The following is a 7,213-nucleotide window of genomic DNA, read 5'->3' as shown; positions in this document are numbered from 1 at the left end:
TAAAAAAAAAAAAAAAAAAAAAAAAAAAACCAACAAAATAAAACAAAAAAATAACATTGATTTTGAGCACTGTCCAATCTCAGAGAGTATAAGTGTATTTCCCTTTGAGGGTGTGTATGACACTGGAAAAAAACAATCGGAGGAACACCCGTGTAATGGGGAAGAAAAGAAAAGCTCTGGTCTTGGAGTCAGATCTGGGGATTCAAATGCTATTTCACCTCTGTGGACAGGGAAGTAACGATGCACTCCATAGGGCTGTTGTAGGAAGCAGCATGGGGGTGGATATGTAAACCACTGAAGTGTTCGAGCAAGAGAACTGGCAGAGTGGGTTGTGAACACCCCAGGAGTAGACTAACTTATGCTAGTAGTCTGGGACATAATTCCTGACGTTTAGGTGTTTAGTAAATATCATTTAAATTCAGTAATTAACTTTAACTTTTTTCTAGTACTGCTATGTATATAAACCTCATCTCCTTTATGAAACTGTCTAGAGTGTGACATATATTTACACTATACTTACCTATAGTCATCTGGAGAAGAGGGAACTTCAATTGAGAAAATACCGCTGTAAGATCAGGCTATAGTCAAGCCTGTAGCACATTTTATTAATTAGTGATTGATAGGGGACAGCCCAGCCTATTGGAGGTGGTGCCACCTCTAGGCTGGCAGTTCTGGGTTCTTTAAGGCAGGTTGAACAAGCCGTGAGGAACAAACCAGTAAGCAGCAGCCCTCAGTTGCCTCTGCATCAGCTTCTGCTTCCATGTTTCTGCCCCGACTTCCTTCAGTGGTGAACTATGGTGTGGAAGTGTAAGCCACATAAACCCTTTCCTTCCCAACTTACTTTTCTTTTTATTGTTTGTTTTTCAAGACAGGGTTTCTCGGTGCAACCGTCCTGGCTTCCTGGAACTGGCCTTGAACTCACTGGGATTTGCCTCTGCCTCCCAAGTGCTGGGATTAAAGGTGTGCACCACCGCCAAGCCCCAACTTGCTTTTGGCCATGGTGTTTGATCACAGCAATACCAAGCCTGACTAAGACACAGGGGAAGACAGATTTCAGGTAAAGGACACAGCATGAGCAGTGATGGGCATCCATGTGATGAAAGAAAAATGCAAAGTCCTGAGTCATCTGTGGCCTGATCCTTAATGAAATATACTTGACAGAAAAGGTAGTGGGGAGTCTCTGGGTGTGGCTTTAAATCTACACCCAAAGTTTTAGTGACTTGACTATATGCTTTTTGTTTCAGATTTCTTAAAGATATAACATTTAATTCTAGTCTATCAGTCTACCTTACAAAACAGTGTTCTGTTATTAATTATGATTGTCCTGTCAAAAGATGATGGGGCCTAAAGTTGGTTTAATCACTGATAATATTAAGTGCTATAAACGATGGTGGCTTAACATAGAAATGATAAATTCTACCCCATTATCTGTTTTGTCTCATCTTAAACATATAAATATCGTCTTTCCCCTGGTTGTAACATCCTCTGTCTTCTTCCATCTCAAGCCTTTCCTTCTAGGAGCTTAAATGTAAGAAGTCCCCCACCCCATGTCATTTAAAAGAACCAGACAAGAAGTCCTCCTGTCCTCTTTACCCCTTCCTTGCCCAATTTCTGTTATTTTTATTTCAGAAACTAATGAGTATATCTTTGGGCTTAATTGTCTTTCAAAATTCAAGTTGTCCGTGGAGGGAGTGCTATGTCAAGTTCCATGGTTATAGTATGATGTACAGTCTCGCCTTTAACTGTGTTGAGAGAGGGGGAGAAGTGGAGACGGAGATAAAGAGGAAGCGATTACAAAAGAGACAAGTTGCAACGTTTAAAACTAAGTGAGCATTGGCAAATTTGGGCAGATGTTCTAAATGCCTAGTATACTAAGAGGCCCAGTGTGGAAATGTGAGTCCTGTTGGAGCACATGCCTTTCATCCTGAGATTAAAATGATGGCCTAGGAAGGCCAGGTAGCTGAGTAAGGCTGTTCGTGCTGTCTGGCTAGGAGATCCTACCCATGCAAGCCCTTCTTTCAAGTTCCCTTTGCTTATCTCTAAGGACTGTGGCTAAAGTTCATATAATATACTTAGCTGTTCAAGTGGAAGGTATAAAAATGAATGCCAAATGCTGCTTGGATTTCATTTAGGAAAAATTTCCTCTGTTTGGTAGTAGATACATGTTTATGTTGACCTGAATTCTCTCATATTAAGGAGGGTTCAAGTTAATATCAACTGTCTGAATTTCAAAGAAAGTGTTTACTTTTACTTGGGTCCAAAAAGGTCCGAAGTAGAAATCTAATACCTCAGAAATTCAGGCCAGCTGTAGCTCTGAACAGAAGCATGTGACCTAAAACTATATTTACCTAACTTTAAAAGTGACAATGAATAGACCTTCAGAGCCAATCCTGTGTACAGTGAGGAAGTCAGTGCAGGTGTAGGCTGAACTGGAGGGAGCCTAACCAGTAATCCACAAATTATTTCAGTTCAAGGTAAAAGTAAAGTACATACAGTATACAAATTATTATTCTGGGACCTTGAAAAAATTTAAACACAAGTGTCAAAAAAGATACTGTTCTTATCTTCAAGAGGTTTGTAAATGTAATTGGAGCACTAAACATACAGATTTTTCTTAAAACAGGACAAAATACAAGCCTCTTGAATTTGCTCTGAAGAGCCTGTTCTTTCTTTCTTGGGTCTGTCTTTTCAGATTCATGTACAATCAGGAGTCTACTGGAACATAGCTCATAGTGAGACTACACACACATATATTATAATCTTATATTTCAAGATAGTTTGTACAAGAGCTTTGCCCCAAAAAAGTTGGAAATGGACTAGCAAATCAATCCCTTTCTTATAGAATATGACCATGACAATGAGAAAAGGCTAGGCAGTTGTCAGGAAAACTGGTAGCTAAAAGACACAAGAGAAGGCCTCCTTCAAAATCATTCGACATCAGTTACCAGTGGAGGCGGAGAATAAGCAGGAGCTTACAGAAGATAAGATAGTTGCTTGGTGAGCATAGAAACCTGATAGGATTTAAGCAATTTTCAGGTGGAGCACTAAAGTAAGAAGGGCACGAATGAGGAAAAACGGATCAGTAGCCTGGCACTGGGAGACCCAAATAACACAAGTGACCTCATACACTCTGAAAGAGAGCTAGGGGAAAAAAAAGTTCACTTAGATGCTATCGTGATTAATTTTCATTATCAATTCAATTATATGAAAACAACACCTGGGCATTAATAAGGCCATTTTTAAGGTGTACCATATGTGTGTGCTTCAGGGAAGACTCACTCTGAATGTAAGGGATTCCATCCCATAGGCTGGGTTCCAAGACTGAGCAAAGTGGGTGAGTACCAGCATTTGTCTATCTCCACTTGCTGATCCATTTAGATGCAGGCTCACACCCCTATTGGTTCAGTCTGAAGCAATTCCTGCCACTACACCTGCACCATGTATTTTCCAGTGTGTTTTCCCAGCCATGATGGGCTATACCATGTGTCAAAACAAATCTCTTTACCCTAGAAAAGGTCTCATATATCCTAAGCTGGCCACCATATCAATGACTGTCCGATCCTTCCTCTTCTGTATGGTGCTAGGAATTGAACCCTGGGCTTCATGCATGCTAGTGAAACATTCTACTAACTAAGCTACATCTCATACATCTCAAGCCCCAGTTTTTTCTTTCTTTCTTTCTTTCTTTCTTTCTTTCTTTCTTTCTTTCTTTCTTTCTTTCTTTCTTTCTTTCTTTCTGCCGCTCCTATTTCAATACTTTCTTTTTTTTTTGAGACAGGGTTTCTCTTTATAACAGTCCTGTCTGTCCTGGAACTAGCTCTTGTAGACCAGGCTGGCCTCAGACTCACAGAGATCCACCTGCCTCTGCCTCCCAAGTACTGGTATTAAAGAAGTGTGCCACCACCGCCGAGCCATTAAGTTGCTTCTTGTCAAGTATTTGGTGATAGCCATGAGAAAAGGTGACTAATCCGGTTACCAGTGCAGCTCTAGCAACTTATTTGTGGTGATATTTTGTTTGTGATCTAACAAATATAGCTTGCCTGAAGATCAGGGTGCAGAGCTAAGCCACTAGTTAGCCATAGAGGCCAGGCAGTGGTGGCTCACACCTTTAATCCCAGCACTCAGATGGATCTCTGTGAGTTCAAGGCCGCCCTGGGCTACATTGATCCAGTCTAAAAGAGAATTAGAGCTAGGTAGTGGTGGCTCATTCCTTTAATCCCAGCACTAGGGAGGTGGAGACAGGAAGGGATATGACTGGACAGAGAGAGGAGTGTAAGGTAGGAGATGACAGGAGCTCAGGAGTCAGTCTGAGGGCTCATAGAGACAGGATACCCCATTCGGTCTGAGGATTCTGTAGAGGTAAGAACTAGTGGCTGGCTGCTCTGCTTCACTGATATTTCAGCTTTGACTCCCTAATATCTGACTCCAGGTGTTTATTATTAAGACCAATTAGAATTCATGCAACACGTATTTGTCTTCTGAGACCTCAGGAACAGTCTTCCTTCAATAGAGTTGTCTGCATACAAAGATATTCCTGATCACCCGAGGGACTCACTCATTGGTTCAGAATTGCATCTTCTCTGGAGTGTTTCCTTATCCTCTCCTGCTCCACCCACTCTTCCACCTCTTTTATGTGTCTTCTATAGTACCGTACACAGCCTGTGTCAGACACTGCCCCATTATAGACTTATTTCTTGGTTCCTGTTTCTGCCCTTCCTATGTCCGTGACTCTATACAGTGAAACATATGTGGGCAGGAAGTGTGTTTTCATTTTCTGTATCTACAGCATAAAAGGTAGTCGATACTAGAATAGCCAGACAGTCTGTGTTTATTGAACTGAGTTAGTGAGTTAGAAAAAGTCTAGGTTAAAAAACAAAAGCTTTAATAAAGGAAAAGGGAATGGGCTAGCAAGAAGGCTTGATAATGTATCTGTATAATACTAGGAAGTTGAGGGCTTAATTTGTACTTAACAATTCTTCTCTCTGTGACACCGTACAACTTTTCTCAGCTACAAATTTTCTCTGTTAAGGCTGACATCTGGTGCTGAGACTGGAGCCTACTGCTAAAGGCATTCAGGCCAGCCCATTGTTCTCAAAGAAAATGGTCAGTTATGTCCAATTTCTCATGTGGATACAGATCCACACTCTTGGATGGGCCAGGCTTGAAGCTTACTCTCAAGGGGGGGTGTATGGGTGTGATAGGCTAACATTCCACTTGACCTCAGCCCTACTCTTTCCCTCTTTGGACTTATTCTCCCCCCTGGTAGATGGGGTGATTACCAAAACTCCCCCACACAATTACTTTATGGATTCAATGAAAACCACTCTTGAAGTTACTCTCTCAATTCTTTATGTATAGTAAGAGATAAATACTTGTGGTTTTTCCTTCTTTTCCACTTCTGGGAGGAAGAGAAGGGAAGTGGTAGAGGACAAGACAAACAGAGGACTATTGAAAAGCAAAGTGGACCCAGGTATGGTAGTATATCCTTTTATCCTAGAACTCGGGAGACACTAAAACAGGATGATGAATTTGTGGCCAACCTGGGCTACAGAGTGAGTTCAAATCTAGCCTGAGCCTACATAAAGAAACTGAAAAGAAAAAAAATTAGCCAAGAAACAAAAGTGACAACAGCCTGGTTATTGTGTCACTGCTTAAAATCTGGTGAAATATGGGTACTTACCAGCAGCCACACTGTTCCTAAGTAGCTACCGCTAGAGAGTCCTTGATCAGAGCGTGGAAGGACACTCGGACACTGCCAACAGATAGCAAGATAGACCAACACTAGATGGCAAGGGGTAGACTTGCCTACACCAAGGAGAGAACATAGAGATCCAACAGTTACCGTCTGTTATTGTTTGACTCTGACATGTCCCCTACAGCTCATGTTTTTATTATTTATTTATTTGGTATTGTAGGAGAGGGGATTGTGTGTGCCACATCAGCTGTGTGGAGGTCAAGGGGCAACTTTGTGAATACCTTTACATGGATTCTGAGAATTAAACTTACGTCATTAGGCTTGTGTGGCAAGTATTTTACATCCTATTTTTTTTTATTTTTTTATTTTTTATTTTTTGGTTTTTCGAGACAGGGTTTCTCTGTGGCTTTGGAGCCTGTCCTGGAACTAGCTCTGTAGACCAGGCTGGTATCGAACTTACAGAGATCCGCCTGCCTCTGCCTCCCGAGTACTGGGATTAAAGGCGTGCGCCACCTGCTTCTTGGTCAAAAATCTTTAGTTTGGGGCTGGAGAGATGGCTCAGAGGTTAAGAGCACTGATTGTTCTNAACTAGCTCTGTAGACCAGGCTGGTCTCGAACTCCCAGAGATCCGCCTGCCTCTGCCTCCCGAGTGCTGGGATTAAAGGTGTGCGCCACCATCGCCTGGCAGTATTTTACATCCTAAACCATAGCCTCAGGTTTGTGTTTGAATGCTTGTTTCTCAGGCGGTGGCACCATTTAGGAGATGGGCCTGTAGCTACTCTTTCTCTGTCCCACCTGCCATCTCCCAAATAACCACACAGAGACTTCTTATTAATTATGAAAGCTCATTCAATAACTTCGTCTTGTTTCTCACTAGCTCTTATAACTTAAATTAATCCATTTCTATTAATCTGTATGCTACCACATAGCTTTTTTGCTTCATCTTCATAGTTCTCATACTGCTCACTTTGTGTCTTGCTCTTCTTCTTCCCAGCATCCTCTGTGCCTGGATAGCCTACCTAGCTATTGGCCATTCAGCTTTTTATTAAACTAATCTAGGTGAAATATCTTTACATAGTGTAATCAAATATCTCACAACATAGGCCTACCTCGTGGAAGTGGGCCTCTAGTGGGCCTTTGGGTATAATACAGCCCTGCTTCTGGCTTCAGACTTGTTTCTGGTCCACCATCATGTAAACAGCTATTACATGCTCCATGGTCTAAGACATTCCGCTACGTCTTCCCGGCTATCGTAAACTATAACACTTTAAATCTGTGAACCAAGATAATTTTCTTCCCATAAGTGTGTCTCCCCACCACCTTTGCCCTTTTACCCAGAATTGAATGTAGGACCTCACACATGCAGTTCAAGTGTTTTATCATTGAACTATATCCTCCAGAAGTTCTTAAGTTGTTTCTACCAGGTATTTAGGTCACAGTAATACAGAAGTGACTAATACCCAGACTCAGAAAATTCTGAGTCTATAGAGAGGTGCCACAGCAATCTCTCCAAATAAC

This window comes from Alexandromys fortis, unplaced genomic scaffold, assembly GCF_014885135.2.
Source record: "Alexandromys fortis isolate MF-2015 unplaced genomic scaffold, M_Fortis_MF-2015_v1.1 scaffold_22, whole genome shotgun sequence".
In the NCBI taxonomy this organism is placed as follows: domain Eukaryota; kingdom Metazoa; phylum Chordata; class Mammalia; order Rodentia; family Cricetidae; genus Alexandromys; species Alexandromys fortis.
Note: the sequence above shows the minus strand (reverse complement) of the source record.